The sequence below is a fragment of the Anomaloglossus baeobatrachus genome, chromosome 4 (assembly GCF_048569485.1).
Source record: "Anomaloglossus baeobatrachus isolate aAnoBae1 chromosome 4, aAnoBae1.hap1, whole genome shotgun sequence".
NCBI classification, from domain to species: Eukaryota; Metazoa; Chordata; class Amphibia; order Anura; family Aromobatidae; genus Anomaloglossus; species Anomaloglossus baeobatrachus.
In genome coordinates this window covers 611,062,131-611,075,607 of record NC_134356.1, presented here as the reverse complement: position 1 = coordinate 611,075,607, position 13,477 = coordinate 611,062,131, and the positions used below count along the sequence as shown (strand labels likewise).

The 13,477-nt window shown below is 37.8% G+C and overlaps 25 non-coding genes across 25 annotated transcripts; all 25 read right to left on the bottom strand.

Moving 5' to 3' along the window:
• Positions 1-274: 274 nt before the first annotated feature.
• On the bottom strand, positions 275-367 carry TRNAI-UAU (transfer RNA isoleucine (anticodon UAU)). Its single transcript is given in 2 exon segments — positions 275-310; positions 330-367. It is a non-coding gene; the product is annotated as a tRNA-Ile (tRNA).
• A 439-nt stretch (positions 368-806) lies between these two features.
• TRNAR-CCU (transfer RNA arginine (anticodon CCU)) lies at positions 807-879 on the bottom strand. Its single transcript has one exon. It is a non-coding gene; the product is annotated as a tRNA-Arg (tRNA).
• Positions 880-1,338: 459 nt separating this feature from the next.
• On the bottom strand, positions 1,339-1,431 carry TRNAI-UAU (transfer RNA isoleucine (anticodon UAU)). The gene is given in 2 exon segments: positions 1,339-1,374; positions 1,394-1,431. It is a non-coding gene; the product is annotated as a tRNA-Ile (tRNA).
• Positions 1,432-1,870: 439 nt separating this feature from the next.
• On the bottom strand, positions 1,871-1,943 carry TRNAR-CCU (transfer RNA arginine (anticodon CCU)). The gene has a single exon. It is a non-coding gene; the product is annotated as a tRNA-Arg (tRNA).
• Positions 1,944-2,402: 459 nt separating this feature from the next.
• TRNAI-UAU (transfer RNA isoleucine (anticodon UAU)) lies at positions 2,403-2,495 on the bottom strand. Its single transcript is given in 2 exon segments — positions 2,403-2,438; positions 2,458-2,495. It is a non-coding gene; the product is annotated as a tRNA-Ile (tRNA).
• Positions 2,496-2,934: 439 nt separating this feature from the next.
• On the bottom strand, positions 2,935-3,007 carry TRNAR-CCU (transfer RNA arginine (anticodon CCU)). Its single transcript has one exon. It is a non-coding gene; the product is annotated as a tRNA-Arg (tRNA).
• A 459-nt stretch (positions 3,008-3,466) lies between these two features.
• TRNAI-UAU (transfer RNA isoleucine (anticodon UAU)) lies at positions 3,467-3,559 on the bottom strand. The gene is given in 2 exon segments: positions 3,467-3,502; positions 3,522-3,559. It is a non-coding gene; the product is annotated as a tRNA-Ile (tRNA).
• Positions 3,560-3,998: 439 nt separating this feature from the next.
• Positions 3,999-4,071, bottom strand: TRNAR-CCU (transfer RNA arginine (anticodon CCU)). The gene has a single exon. It is a non-coding gene; the product is annotated as a tRNA-Arg (tRNA).
• Positions 4,072-4,530: 459 nt separating this feature from the next.
• On the bottom strand, positions 4,531-4,623 carry TRNAI-UAU (transfer RNA isoleucine (anticodon UAU)). The gene is given in 2 exon segments: positions 4,531-4,566; positions 4,586-4,623. It is a non-coding gene; the product is annotated as a tRNA-Ile (tRNA).
• A 439-nt stretch (positions 4,624-5,062) lies between these two features.
• TRNAR-CCU (transfer RNA arginine (anticodon CCU)) lies at positions 5,063-5,135 on the bottom strand. The gene has a single exon. It is a non-coding gene; the product is annotated as a tRNA-Arg (tRNA).
• Positions 5,136-5,594: 459 nt separating this feature from the next.
• On the bottom strand, positions 5,595-5,687 carry TRNAI-UAU (transfer RNA isoleucine (anticodon UAU)). Its single transcript is given in 2 exon segments — positions 5,595-5,630; positions 5,650-5,687. It is a non-coding gene; the product is annotated as a tRNA-Ile (tRNA).
• Positions 5,688-6,126: 439 nt separating this feature from the next.
• On the bottom strand, positions 6,127-6,199 carry TRNAR-CCU (transfer RNA arginine (anticodon CCU)). Its single transcript has one exon. It is a non-coding gene; the product is annotated as a tRNA-Arg (tRNA).
• Positions 6,200-6,658: 459 nt separating this feature from the next.
• TRNAI-UAU (transfer RNA isoleucine (anticodon UAU)) lies at positions 6,659-6,751 on the bottom strand. Its single transcript is given in 2 exon segments — positions 6,659-6,694; positions 6,714-6,751. It is a non-coding gene; the product is annotated as a tRNA-Ile (tRNA).
• Positions 6,752-7,190: 439 nt separating this feature from the next.
• TRNAR-CCU (transfer RNA arginine (anticodon CCU)) lies at positions 7,191-7,263 on the bottom strand. Its single transcript has one exon. It is a non-coding gene; the product is annotated as a tRNA-Arg (tRNA).
• Positions 7,264-7,722: 459 nt separating this feature from the next.
• On the bottom strand, positions 7,723-7,815 carry TRNAI-UAU (transfer RNA isoleucine (anticodon UAU)). Its single transcript is given in 2 exon segments — positions 7,723-7,758; positions 7,778-7,815. It is a non-coding gene; the product is annotated as a tRNA-Ile (tRNA).
• Positions 7,816-8,254: 439 nt separating this feature from the next.
• On the bottom strand, positions 8,255-8,327 carry TRNAR-CCU (transfer RNA arginine (anticodon CCU)). Its single transcript has one exon. It is a non-coding gene; the product is annotated as a tRNA-Arg (tRNA).
• A 459-nt stretch (positions 8,328-8,786) lies between these two features.
• On the bottom strand, positions 8,787-8,879 carry TRNAI-UAU (transfer RNA isoleucine (anticodon UAU)). Its single transcript is given in 2 exon segments — positions 8,787-8,822; positions 8,842-8,879. It is a non-coding gene; the product is annotated as a tRNA-Ile (tRNA).
• Positions 8,880-9,318: 439 nt separating this feature from the next.
• On the bottom strand, positions 9,319-9,391 carry TRNAR-CCU (transfer RNA arginine (anticodon CCU)). Its single transcript has one exon. It is a non-coding gene; the product is annotated as a tRNA-Arg (tRNA).
• Positions 9,392-9,850: 459 nt separating this feature from the next.
• Positions 9,851-9,943, bottom strand: TRNAI-UAU (transfer RNA isoleucine (anticodon UAU)). Its single transcript is given in 2 exon segments — positions 9,851-9,886; positions 9,906-9,943. It is a non-coding gene; the product is annotated as a tRNA-Ile (tRNA).
• A 439-nt stretch (positions 9,944-10,382) lies between these two features.
• Positions 10,383-10,455, bottom strand: TRNAR-CCU (transfer RNA arginine (anticodon CCU)). Its single transcript has one exon. It is a non-coding gene; the product is annotated as a tRNA-Arg (tRNA).
• Positions 10,456-10,914: 459 nt separating this feature from the next.
• TRNAI-UAU (transfer RNA isoleucine (anticodon UAU)) lies at positions 10,915-11,007 on the bottom strand. The gene is given in 2 exon segments: positions 10,915-10,950; positions 10,970-11,007. It is a non-coding gene; the product is annotated as a tRNA-Ile (tRNA).
• A 439-nt stretch (positions 11,008-11,446) lies between these two features.
• Positions 11,447-11,519, bottom strand: TRNAR-CCU (transfer RNA arginine (anticodon CCU)). Its single transcript has one exon. It is a non-coding gene; the product is annotated as a tRNA-Arg (tRNA).
• Positions 11,520-11,978: 459 nt separating this feature from the next.
• Positions 11,979-12,071, bottom strand: TRNAI-UAU (transfer RNA isoleucine (anticodon UAU)). The gene is given in 2 exon segments: positions 11,979-12,014; positions 12,034-12,071. It is a non-coding gene; the product is annotated as a tRNA-Ile (tRNA).
• A 439-nt stretch (positions 12,072-12,510) lies between these two features.
• On the bottom strand, positions 12,511-12,583 carry TRNAR-CCU (transfer RNA arginine (anticodon CCU)). The gene has a single exon. It is a non-coding gene; the product is annotated as a tRNA-Arg (tRNA).
• Positions 12,584-13,042: 459 nt separating this feature from the next.
• On the bottom strand, positions 13,043-13,135 carry TRNAI-UAU (transfer RNA isoleucine (anticodon UAU)). Its single transcript is given in 2 exon segments — positions 13,043-13,078; positions 13,098-13,135. It is a non-coding gene; the product is annotated as a tRNA-Ile (tRNA).
• Positions 13,136-13,477: the final 342 nt, after the last annotated feature.

Here is a 13,477-nt window from a genome sequence, read left to right as displayed (position 1 = left end):
CTCCACATTATTGATGCCAATGAAGGAAATAATATTTGGCTCCCAGAAGCCTTAAAAAAACAATTTATCTTTTACATTTCCCTTTACAATATGGTACTAGATCATGGTAAAACTGGTGAGACTTTTGTAATATACAGCAAATTAAACAAGAAACCATAAAAAGTAAATATCTCTCGGAAACTTCCTTCTCAATCGTGCAAGTAGATCATGATGGAACTCGAGAAACTTTGGCTAACGCATTTGTTCAAAATAACAAAGGAAGACAAGAAAAGTCTGCTCCAGGTGAGGCTTGAACTCACAACCTCAGCATAGCTCATCAGTTACTGCTTTATAAGTACCGCGCGCTGACCGATTGCGCCACTGGAGCAGCTGCTGGGCTGCAGCATTGCATATATGAAAAAAAAACAATCAGAAATTTAAAATGAAAAATTTGCTCCGAAATGTAACTATTTGATAAAACAGGATTTGTGTTGTTGCTTTTTCCACAGTTTGAAAATACATTTTTTACCAGATCACAATCTTTATGAAGAATCAATTGAGACATTTATCACACTGGCCAATGGGCATTTTTAAACTGAAACATCCTGTTGCTTCAGGAAGTGCACATGTGCATTGGCTGGGATGAACACACGCTCTGTTGCTATATTTTTTATGCTGTATTTGTAATATCGTATTTTATTATTTAGCATGGTCACACTTCTTTCAATTAAAAGTAGCAATCTTTCTTTTTTGGAGAATTTTGCAAGATCAAATTCAAACTGGTAGAAAGATTAGACAGACCATGCGCTGTTTCAGAGATAAGCAAACACCCCAGATGGGACTTGAACCCACAATCCCTGGCTTAGGAGGCCAGTGCCTTATCCATTAGGCCACTGGGGCTTCTCAAGGTAGTTCATGCCGTGGGTTCTATTTTCTGTAGCAGGCAATTATCCGTTTTAATTGCATTTTCAAAAATGGTCTTGTAAGTTTGTACTCCAACTTGAAAACAACCATAACCACGTGCTTCTTTCTTTTCTGCTGAGAGCCAGGGCTTCCTTTGTCATGTCCTTTTCATCATGTAGTCACTCCACATTATTGATGCCAATGAAGGAAATAATATTTGGCTCCCAGAAGCCTTAAAAAAACAATTTATCTTTTACATTTCCCTTTACAATATGGTACTAGATCATGGTAAAACTGGTGAGACTTTTGTAATATACAGCAAATTAAACAAGAAACCATAAAAAGTAAATATCTCTCGGAAACTTCCTTCTCAATCGTGCAAGTAGATCATGATGGAACTCGAGAAACTTTGGCTAACGCATTTGTTCAAAATAACAAAGGAAGACAAGAAAAGTCTGCTCCAGGTGAGGCTTGAACTCACAACCTCGGCATAGCTCATCAGTTACTGCTTTATAAGTACCGTGCGCTGACCGATTGCGCCACTGGAGCAGCTGCTGGGCTGCAGCATTGCATATATGAAAAAAAAACAATCAGAAATTTAAAATGAAAAATTTGCTCCGAAATGTAACTATTTGATAAAACAGGATTTGTGTTGTTGCTTTTTCCACAGTTTGAAAATACATTTTTTACCAGATCACAATCTTTATGAAGAATCAATTGAGACATTTATCACACTGGCCAATGGGCATTTTTAAACTGAAACATCCTGTTGCTTCAGGAAGTGCACATGTGCATTGGCTGGGATGAACACACGCTCTGTTGCTATATTTTATATGCTGTATTTGTAATATCGTATTTTATTATTTAGCATGGTCACACTTCTTTCAATTAAAAGTAGCAATCTTTCTTTTTTGGAGAATTTTGCAAGATCAAATTCAAACTGGTAGAAAGATTAGACAGACCATGCGCTGTTTCAGAGATAAGCAAACACCCCAGATGGGACTTGAACCCACAATCCCTGGCTTAGGAGGCCAGTGCCTTATCCATTAGGCCACTGGGGCTTCTCAAGGTAGTTCATGCCGTGGGTTCTATTTTCTGTAGCAGGCAATTATCCGTTTTAATTGCATTTTCAAAAATGGTCTTGTAAGTTTGTACTCCAACTTGAAAACAACCATAACCACGTGCTTCTTTCTTTTCTGCTGAGAGCCAAGGCTTCCTTTGTCATGTCCTTTTCATCATGTAGTCACTCCACATTATTGATGCCAATGAAGGAAATAATATTTGGCTCCCAGAAGCCTTAAAAAAACAATTTATCTTTTACATTTCCCTTTACAATATGGTACTAGATCATGGTAAAACTGGTGAGACTTTTGTAATATACAGCAAATTAAACAAGAAACCATAAAAAGTAAATATCTCTCGGAAACTTCCTTCTCAATCGTGCAAGTAGATCATGATGGAACTCGAGAAACTTTGGCTAACGCATTTGTTCAAAATAACAAAGGAAGACAAGAAAAGTCTGCTCCAGGTGAGGCTTGAACTCACAACCTCGGCATAGCTCATCAGTTACTGCTTTATAAGTACCGCGCGCTGACCGATTGCGCCACTGGAGCAGCTGCTGGGCTGCAGCATTGCATATATGAAAAAAAAACAATCAGAAATTTAAAATGAAAAATTTGCTCCGAAATGTAACTATTTGATAAAACAGGATTTGTGTTGTTGCTTTTTCCACAGTTTGAAAATACATTTTTTACCAGATCACAATCTTTATGAAGAATCAATTGAGACATTTATCACACTGGCCAATGGGCATTTTTAAACTGAAACATCCTGTTGCTTCAGGAAGTGCACATGTGTATTGGCTGGGATGAACACACGCTCTGTTGCTATATTTTATATGCTGTATTTGTAATATCGTATTTTATTATTTAGCATGGTCACACTTCTTTCAATTAAAAGTAGCAATCTTTCTTTTTTGGAGAATTTTGCAAGATCAAATTCAAACTGGTAGAAAGATTAGACAGACCATGCGCTGTTTCAGAGATAAGCAAACACCCCAGATGGGACTTGAACCCACAATCCCTGGCTTAGGAGGCCAGTGCCTTATCCATTAGGCCACTGGGGCTTCTCAAGGTAGTTCATGCCGTGGGTTCTATTTTCTGTAGCAGGCAATTATCCGTTTTAATTGCATTTTCAAAAATGGTCTTGTAAGTTTGTACTCCAACTTGAAAACAACCATAACCACGTGCTTCTTTCTTTTCTGCTGAGAGCCAGGGCTTCCTTTGTCATGTCCTTTTCATCATGTAGTCACTCCACATTATTGATGCCAATGAAGGAAATAATATTTGGCTCCCAGAAGCCTTAAAAAAACAATTTATCTTTTACATTTCCCTTTACAATATGGTACTAGATCATGGTAAAACTGGTGAGACTTTTGTAATATACAGCAAATTAAACAAGAAACCATAAAAAGTAAATATCTCTCGGAAACTTCCTTCTCAATCGTGCAAGTAGATCATGATGGAACTCGAGAAACTTTGGCTAACGCATTTGTTCAAAATAACAAAGGAAGACAAGAAAAGTCTGCTCCAGGTGAGGCTTGAACTCACAACCTCGGCATAGCTCATCAGTTACTGCTTTATAAGTACCGCGCGCTGACCGATTGCGCCACTGGAGCAGCTGCTGGGCTGCAGCATTGCATATATGAAAAAAAAACAATCAGAAATTTAAAATGAAAAATTTGCTCCGAAATGTAACTATTTGATAAAACAGGATTTGTGTTGTTGCTTTTTCCACAGTTTGAAAATACATTTTTTACCAGATCACAATCTTTATGAAGAATCAATTGAGACATTTATCACACTGGCCAATGGGCATTTTTAAACTGAAACATCCTGTTGCTTCAGGAAGTGCACATGTGCATTGGCTGGGATGAACACACGCTCTGTTGCTATATTTTATATGCTGTATTTGTAATATCGTATTTTATTATTTAGCATGGTCACACTTCTTTCAATTAAAAGTAGCAATCTTTCTTTTTTGGAGACTTTTGCAAGATCAAATTCAAACTGGTAGAAAGATTAGACAGACCATGCGCTGTTTCAGAGATAAGCAAACACCCCAGATGGGACTTGAACCCACAATCCCTGGCTTAGGAGGCCAGTGCCTTATCCATTAGGCCACTGGGGCTTCTCAAGGTAGTTCATGCCGTGGGTTCTATTTTCTGTAGCAGGCAATTATCCGTTTTAATTGCATTTTCAAAAATGGTCTTGTAAGTTTGTACTCCAACTTGAAAACAACCATAACCACGTGCTTCTTTCTTTTCTGCTGAGAGCCAGGGCTTCCTTTGTCATGTCCTTTTCATCATGTAGTCACTCCACATTATTGATGCCAATGAAGGAAATAATATTTGGCTCCCAGAAGCCTTAAAAAAACAATTTATCTTTTACATTTCCCTTTACAATATGGTACTAGATCATGGTAAAACTGGTGAGACTTTTGTAATATACAGCAAATTAAACAAGAAACCATAAAAAGTAAATATCTCTCGGAAACTTCCTTCTCAATCGTGCAAGTAGATCATGATGGAACTCGAGAAACTTTGGCTAACGCATTTGTTCAAAATAACAAAGGAAGACAAGAAAAGTCTGCTCCAGGTGAGGCTTGAACTCACAACCTCAGCATAGCTCATCAGTTACTGCTTTATAAGTACCGCGCGCTGACCGATTGCGCCACTGGAGCAGCTGCTGGGCTGCAGCATTGCATATATGAAAAAAAAACAATCAGAAATTTAAAATGAAAAATTTGCTCCGAAATGTAACTATTTGATAAAACAGGATTTGTGTTGTTGCTTTTTCCACAGTTTGAAAATACATTTTTTACCAGATCATAATCTTTATGAAGAATCAATTGAGACATTTATCACACTGGCCAATGGGCATATTTAAACTGAAACATCCTGTTGCTTCAGGAAGTGCACATGTGCATTGGCTGGGATGAACACACGCTCTGTTGCTATATTTTATATGCTGTATTTGTAATATCGTATTTTATTATTTAGCATGGTCACACTTCTTTCAATTAAAAGTAGCAATCTTTCTTTTTTGGAGAATTTTGCAAGATCAAATTCAAACTGGTAGAAAGATTAGACAGACCATGCGCTGTTTCAGAGATAAGCAAACACCCCAGATGGGACTTGAACCCACAATCCCTGGCTTAGGAGGCCAGTGCCTTATCCATTAGGCCACTGGGGCTTCTCAAGGTAGTTCATGCCGTGGGTTCTATTTTCTGTAGCAGGCAATTATCCGTTTTAATTGCATTTTCAAAAATGGTCTTGTAAGTTTGTACTCCAACTTGAAAACAACCATAACCACGTGCTTCTTTCTTTTCTGCTGAGAGCCAGGGCTTCCTTTGTCATGTCCTTTTCATCATGTAGTCACTCCACATTATTGATGCCAATGAAGGAAATAATATTTGGCTCCCAGAAGCCTTAAAAAAACAATTTATCTTTTGCATTTCCCTTTACAATATGGTACTAGATCATGGTAAAACTGGTGAGACTTTTGTAATATACAGCAAATTAAACAAGCAACCATAAAAAGTAAATATCTCTCGGAAACTTCCTTCTCAATCGTGCAAGTAGATCATGATGGAACTCGAGAAACTTTGGCTAACGCATTTGTTCAAAATAACAAAGGAAGACAAGAAAAGTCTGCTCCAGGTGAGGCTTGAACTCACAACCTCGGCATAGCTCATCAGTTACTGCTTTATAAGTACTGCGCGCTGACCGATTGCGCCACTGGAGCAGCTGTTGAGCTGCAGCATTGCATATATGAAAAAAAAACAATCAGAAATTTAAAATGAAAAATTTGCTCCGAAATGTAACTATTTGATAAAACAGGATTTGTGTTGTTGCTTTTTCCACAGTTTGAAAATACATTTTTTACCAGATCACAATCTTTATGAAGAATCAATTGAGACATTTATCACACTGGCCAATGGGCATTTTTAAACTGAAACATCCTGTTGCTTCAGGAAGTGCACATGTGCATTGGCTGGGATGAACACACGCTCTGTTGCTATATTTTATATGCTGTATTTGTAATATCGTATTTTATTATTTAGCATGGTCACACTTCTTTCAATTAAAAGTAGCAATCTTTCTTTTTTGGAGACTTTTGCAAGATCAAATTCAAACTGGTAGAAAGATTAGACAGACCATGCGCTGTTTCAGAGATAAGCAAACACCCCAGATGGGACTTGAACCCACAATCCCTGGCTTAGGAGGCCAGTGCCTTATCCATTAGGCCACTGGGGCTTCTCAAGGTAGTTCATGCCGTGGGTTCTATTTTCTGTAGCAGGCAATTATCCGTTTTAATTGCATTTTCAAAAATGGTCTTGTAAGTTTGTACTCCAACTTGAAAACAACCATAACCACGTGCTTCTTTCTTTTCTGCTGAGAGCCAGGGCTTCCTTTGTCATGTCCTTTTCATCATGTAGTCACTCCACATTATTGATGCCAATGAAGGAAATAATATTTGGCTCCCAGAAGCCTTAAAAAAACAATTTATCTTTTACATTTCCCTTTACAATATGGTACTAGATCATGGTAAAACTGGTGAGACTTTTGTAATATACAGCAAATTAAACAAGAAACCATAAAAAGTAAATATCTCTCGGAAACTTCCTTCTCAATCGTGCAAGTAGATCATGATGGAACTCGAGAAACTTTGGCTAACGCATTTGTTCAAAATAACAAAGGAAGACAAGAAAAGTCTGCTCCAGGTGAGGCTTGAACTCACAACCTCAGCATAGCTCATCAGTTACTGCTTTATAAGTACCGCGCGCTGACCGATTGCGCCACTGGAGCAGCTGCTGGGCTGCAGCATTGCATATATGAAAAAAAAACAATCAGAAATTTAAAATGAAAAATTTGCTCCGAAATGTAACTATTTGATAAAACAGGATTTGTGTTGTTGCTTTTTCCACAGTTTGAAAATACATTTTTTACCAGATCATAATCTTTATGAAGAATCAATTGAGACATTTATCACACTGGCCAATGGGCATATTTAAACTGAAACATCCTGTTGCTTCAGGAAGTGCACATGTGCATTGGCTGGGATGAACACACGCTCTGTTGCTATATTTTATATGCTGTATTTGTAATATCGTATTTTATTATTTAGCATGGTCACACTTCTTTCAATTAAAAGTAGCAATCTTTCTTTTTTGGAGAATTTTGCAAGATCAAATTCAAACTGGTAGAAAGATTAGACAGACCATGCGCTGTTTCAGAGATAAGCAAACACCCCAGATGGGACTTGAACCCACAATCCCTGGCTTAGGAGGCCAGTGCCTTATCCATTAGGCCACTGGGGCTTCTCAAGGTAGTTCATGCCGTGGGTTCTATTTTCTGTAGCAGGCAATTATCCGTTTTAATTGCATTTTCAAAAATGGTCTTGTAAGTTTGTACTCCAACTTGAAAACAACCATAACCACGTGCTTCTTTCTTTTCTGCTGAGAGCCAGGGCTTCCTTTGTCATGTCCTTTTCATCATGTAGTCACTCCACATTATTGATGCCAATGAAGGAAATAATATTTGGCTCCCAGAAGCCTTAAAAAAACAATTTATCTTTTGCATTTCCCTTTACAATATGGTACTAGATCATGGTAAAACTGGTGAGACTTTTGTAATATACAGCAAATTAAACAAGCAACCATAAAAAGTAAATATCTCTCGGAAACTTCCTTCTCAATCGTGCAAGTAGATCATGATGGAACTCGAGAAACTTTGGCTAACGCATTTGTTCAAAATAACAAAGGAAGACAAGAAAAGTCTGCTCCAGGTGAGGCTTGAACTCACAACCTCGGCATAGCTCATCAGTTACTGCTTTATAAGTACTGCGCGCTGACCGATTGCGCCACTGGAGCAGCTGCTGAGCTGCAGCATTGCATATATGAAAAAAAAACAATCAGAAATTTAAAATGAAAAATTTGCTCCGAAATGTAACTATTTGATAAAACAGGATTTGTGTTGTTGCTTTTTCCACAGTTTGAAAATACATTTTTTACCAGATCACAATCTTTATGAAGAATCAATTGAGACATTTATCACACTGGCCAATGGGCATTTTTAAACTGAAACATCCTGTTGCTTCAGGAAGTGCACATGTGCATTGGCTGGGATGAACACACGCTCTGTTGCTATATTTTATATGCTGTATTTGTAATATCGTATTTTATTATTTAGCATGGTCACACTTCTTTCAATTAAAAGTAGCAATCTTTCTTTTTTGGAGACTTTTGCAAGATCAAATTCAAACTGGTAGAAAGATTAGACAGACCATGCGCTGTTTCACAGATAAGCAAACACCCCAGATGGGACTTGAACCCACAATCCCTGGCTTAGGAGGCCAGTGCCTTATCCATTAGGCCACTGGGGCTTCTCAAGGTAGTTCATGCCGTGGGTTCTATTTTCTGTAGCAGGCAATTATCCGTTTTAATTGCATTTTCAAAAATGGTCTTGTAAGTTTGTACTCCAACTTGAAAACAACCATAACCACGTGCTTCTTTCTTTTCTGCTGAGAGCCAGGGCTTCCTTTGTCATGTCCTTTTCATCATGTAGTCACTCCACATTATTGATGCCAATGAAGGAAATAATATTTGGCTCCCAGAAGCCTTAAAAAAACAATTTATCTTTTACATTTCCCTTTACAATATGGTACTAGATCATGGTAAAACTGGTGAGACTTTTGTAATATACAGCAAATTAAACAAGAAACCATAAAAAGTAAATATCTCTCGGAAACTTCCTTCTCAATCGTGCAAGTAGATCATGATGGAACTCGAGAAACTTTGGCTAACGCATTTGTTCAAAATAACAAAGGAAGACAAGAAAAGTCTGCTCCAGGTGAGGCTTGAACTCACAACCTCGGCATAGCTCATCAGTTACTGCTTTATAAGTACCGCGCGCTGACCGATTGCGCCACTGGAGCGGCTGCTGGGCTGCAGCATTGCATATATGAAAAAAAAACAATCAGAAATTTAAAATGAAAAATTTGCTCCGAAATGTAACTATTTGATAAAACAGGATTTGTGTTGTTGCTTTTTCCACAGTTTGAAAATACATTTTTTACCAGATCACAATCTTTATGAAGAATCAATTGAGACATTTATCACACTGGCCAATGGGCATTTTTAAACTGAAACATCCTGTTGCTTCAGGAAGTGCACATGTGCATTGGCTGGGATGAACACACGCTCTGTTGCTATATTTTATATGCTGTATTTGTAATATCGTATTTTATTATTTAGCATGGTCACACTTCTTTCAATTAAAAGTAGCAATCTTTCTTTTTTGGAGAATTTTGCAAGATCAAATTCAAACTGGTAGAAAGATTAGACAGACCATGCGCTGTTTCAGAGATAAGCAAACACCCCAGATGGGACTTGAACCCACAATCCCTGGCTTAGGAGGCCAGTGCCTTATCCATTAGGCCACTGGGGCTTCTCAAGGTAGTTCATGCCGTGGGTTCTATTTTCTGTAGCAGGCAATTATCCGTTTTAATTGCATTTTCAAAAATGGTCTTGTAAGTTTGTACTCCAACTTGAAAACAACCATAACCACGTGCTTCTTTCTTTTCTGCTGAGAGCCAGGGCTTCCTTTGTCATGTCCTTTTCATCATGTAGTCACTCCACATTATTGATGCCAATGAAGGAAATAATATTTGGCTCCCAGAAGCCTTAAAAAAACAATTTATCTTTTACATTTCCCTTTACAATATGGTACTAGATCATGGTAAAACTGGTGAGACTTTTGTAATATACAGCAAATTAAACAAGAAACCATAAAAAGTAAATATCTCTCGGAAACTTCCTTCTCAATCGTGCAAGTAGATCATGATGGAACTCGAGAAACTTTGGCTAACGCATTTGTTCAAAATAACAAAGGAAGACAAGAAAAGTCTGCTCCAGGTGAGGCTTGAACTCACAACCTCAGCATAGCTCATCAGTTACTGCTTTATAAGTACCGCGCGCTGACCGATTGCGCCACTGGAGCAGCTGCTGGGCTGCAGCATTGCATATATGAAAAAAAAACAATCAGAAATTTAAAATGAAAAATTTGCTCCGAAATGTAACTATTTGATAAAACAGGATTTGTGTTGTTGCTTTTTCCACAGTTTGAAAATACATTTTTTACCAGATCACAATCTTTATGAAGAATCAATTGAGACATTTATCACACTGGCCAATGGGCATATTTAAACTGAAACATCCTGTTGCTTCAGGAAGTGCACATGTGCATTGGCTGGGATGAACACACGCTCTGTTGCTATATTTTATATGCTGTATTTGTAATATCGTATTTTATTATTTAGCATGGTCACACTTCTTTCAATTAAAAGTAGCAATCTTTCTTTTTTGGAGAATTTTGCAAGATCAAATTCAAACTGGTAGAAAGATTAGACAGACCATGCGCTGTTTCAGAGATAAGCAAACACCCCAGATGGGACTTGAACCCACAATCCCTGGCTTAGGAGGCCAGTGCCTTTTCCATTAGGCCACTGGGGCTTCTCAAGGTAGTTCATGCCGTGGGTTCTATTTTCTGTAGCAGGCAATTATCCGTTTTAATTGCATTTTCAAAAATGGTCTTGTAAGTTTGTACTCCAACTTGAAAACAACCATAACCACGTGCTTCTTTCTTTTCTGCTGAGAGCCAGGGCTTCCTTTGTCATGTCCTTTTCATCATGTAGTCACTCCACATTATTGATGCCAATGAAGGAAATAATATTTGGCTCCCAGAAGCCTTAAAAAAACAATTTATCTTTTGCATTTCCCTTTACAATATGGTACTAGATCATGGTAAAACTGGTGAGACTTTTGTAATATACAGCAAATTAAACAAGAAACCATAAAAAGTAAATATCTCTCGGAAACTTCCTTCTCAATCGTGCAAGTAGATCATGATGGAACTCGAGAAACTTTGGCTAACGCATTTGTTCAAAATAACAAAGGAAGACAAGAAAAGTCTGCTCCAGGTGAGGCTTGAACTCACAACCTCGGCATAGCTCATCAGTTACTGCTTTATAAGTACTGCGCGCTGACCGATTGCGCCACTGGAGCAGCTGCTGAGCTGCAGCATTGCATATATGAAAAAAAAACAATCAGAAATTTAAAATGAAAAATTTGCTCCGAAATGTAACTATTTGATAAAACAGGATTTGTGTTGTTGCTTTTTCCACAGTTTGAAAATACATTTTTTACCAGATCACAATCTTTATGAAGAATCAATTGAGACATTTATCACACTGGCCAATGGGCATTTTTAAACTGAAACATCCTGTTGCTTCAGGAAGTGCACGTGTGCATTGGCTGGGATGAACACACGCTCTGTTGCTATATTTTATATGCTGTATTTGTAATATCGTATTTTATTATTTAGCATGGTCACACTTCTTTCAATTAAAAGTCGCAATCTTTCTTTTTTGGAGAATTTTGCAAGATCAAATTCAAACTGGTAGAAAGATTAGACAGACCATGCGCTGTTTCAGAGATAAGCAAACACCCCAGATGGGACTTGAACCCACAATCCCTGGCTTAGGAGGCCAGTGCCTTATCCATTAGGCCACTGGGGCTTCTCAAGGTAGTTCATGCTGTGGGTTCTTTTTTCTGTAGCAGGCAATTATCCGTTTTAATTGCATTTTCAAAAATGGTCTTGTAAGTTTGTACTCCAACTTGAAAACAACCATAACCACGTGCTTCTTTCTTTTCTGCTGAGAGCCAGGGCTTCCTTTGTCATGTCCTTTTCATCATGTAGTCACTCCACATTATTGATGCCAATGAAGGAAATAATATTTGGCTCCCAGAAGCCTTAAAAAAACAATTTATCTTTTACATTTCCCTTTACAATATGGTACTAGATCATGGTAAAACTGGTGAGACTTTTGTAATATACAGCAAATTAAACAAGAAACCATAAAAAGTAAATATCTCTCGGAAACTTCCTTCTCAATCGTGCAAGTAGATCATGATGGAACTCGAGAAACTTTGGCTAACGCATTTGTTCAAAATAACAAAGGAAGACAAAAAAATTCTGCTCCAGGTGAGGCTTGAACTCACAACCTCGGCATAGCTCATCAGTTACTGCTTTATAAGTACCGCGCGCTGACCGATTGCGCCACTGGAGCAGCTGCTGAGCTGCAGCATTGCATATATGAAAAAAAAACAATCAGAAATTTAAAATGAAAAATTTGCTCCGAAATGTAACTATTTGATAAAACAGGATTTGTGTTGTTGCTTTTTCCACAGTTTGAAAATACATTTTTTACCAGATCACAATCTTTATGAAGAATCAATTGAGACATTTATCACACTGGCCAATGGGCATTTTTAAACTGAAACATCCTGTTGCTTCAGGAAGTGCACATGTGCATTGGCTGGGATGAACACACGCTCTGTTGCTATATTTTATATGCTGTATTTGTAATATCGTATTTTATTATTTAGCATGGTCACACTTCTTTCAATTAAAAGTAGCAATCTTTCTTTTTTGGAGAATTTTGCAAGATCAAATTCAAACTGGTAGAAAGATTAGACAGACCATGCGCTGTTTCAGAGATAAGCAAACACCCCAGATGGGACTTGAACCCACAATCCCTGGCTTAGGAGGCCAGTGCCTTATCCATTAGGCCACTGGGGCTTCTCAAGGTAGTTCATGCCGTGGGTTCTTTTTTCTGTAGCAGGCAATTATCCGTTTTAATTGCATTTTCAAAAATGGTCTTGTAAGTTTGTACTCCAACTTGAAAACAACCATAACCACGTGCTTCTTTCTTTTCTGCTGAGAGCCAGGGCTTCCTTTGTCATGTCCTTTTCATCATGTAGTCACTCCACATTATTGATGCCAATGAAGGAAATAATATTTGGCTCCCAGAAGCCTGAAAAAAACAATTTATCTTTTACATTTCCCTTTACAATATGGTACTAGATCATGGTAAAACTGGTGAGACTTTTGTAAAATACAGCAAATTAAACAAGAAACCATAAAAAGTAAATATCTCTCGGAAACTTCCTTCTCAATCGTGCAAGTAGATCATGATGGAACTCGAGAAACTTTGGCTAACGCATTTGTTCAAAATAACAAAGGAAGACAAGAAAAGTCTGCTCCAGGTGAGGCTTGAACTCACAACCTCGGCATAGCTCATCAGTTACTGCTTTATAAGTACCGCGCGCTGACCGATTGCACCACTGGAGCAGCTGCTGAGCTGCAGCATTGCATATATGAAAAAAAAACAATCAGAAATTTAAAATGAAAAATTTGCTCCGAAATGTAACTATTTGATAAAACAGGATTTGTGTTGTTGCTTTTTCCACAGTTTGAAAATACATTTTTTACCAGATCACAATCTTTATGAAGAATCAATTGAGACATTTATCACACTGGCCAATGGGCATTTTTAAACTGAAACATCCTGTTGCTTCAGGAAGTGCACATGTGCATTGGCTGGGATGAACACACGCTCTGTTGCTATATTTTATATGCTGTATTTGTAATATCGTATTTTATTATTTAGCATGGTCACACTTCTTTCAATTA